Source organism: Frankliniella occidentalis, unplaced genomic scaffold (assembly GCF_000697945.3).
Source record: "Frankliniella occidentalis isolate FOCC.00 unplaced genomic scaffold, Focc_3.1 Scaffold242, whole genome shotgun sequence".
NCBI classification, from domain to species: Eukaryota; Metazoa; Arthropoda; class Insecta; order Thysanoptera; family Thripidae; genus Frankliniella; species Frankliniella occidentalis.
The window spans coordinates 220,979-221,581 of record NW_026267368.1 but is presented as its reverse complement, the minus strand read 5'-3'; positions in this window follow the sequence as shown (position 1 = coordinate 221,581).

The window sequence follows — 603 nt, the reverse complement described above, 5'->3', positions numbered from 1 at the left end:
ACAAACAAACAGACAAACAAACAGACAAACAAACAGACAAACAAACAGACAAACAGAATGAAACTTTTCCGGTCAGTGGAGTTATGGGCTTCGCTGATCGCTCAGCCAAAAATACCCTCTAGCGTCTAAATGGTTGGAGCTAGAGCAAAACGGACAAAATTTTCGCTCAGAGGGCTCTCCTTTGATGAGTTACCCCCAAGGAAATCAGTATAAAAATATTTTTAAAAACAGTCATTTTTGGGACCTGTGGTTTTTGATTTTTTTAAAATCAAATTTTTGAGCTAGAATGCTCATCTTCGAACTCGATCTGTCTTTTCATGACACAAAACGACCCTGAAAATGCCAGGTCGCTCACTCGATTCGTTCTCGAGTTATCGTGCGGACAGACAGACAGAAAAAGTTTTTTCCGACCACACGGAGTAATAGGCTTCGCTAATCGCTCAGCCAATTAAGTTCTAAATGGAGGAGGCGGGCCCGCAGCACGTCGGTCTCGTTGGCACCACACACCGACAAGGCCTTCTTAATGGCCTTTAAGTTCTCCGCCACCGAAGTCTTAGTGCACTCCATTACAACCCTAGAAGATAAAAAGCACTTCTTAAATTC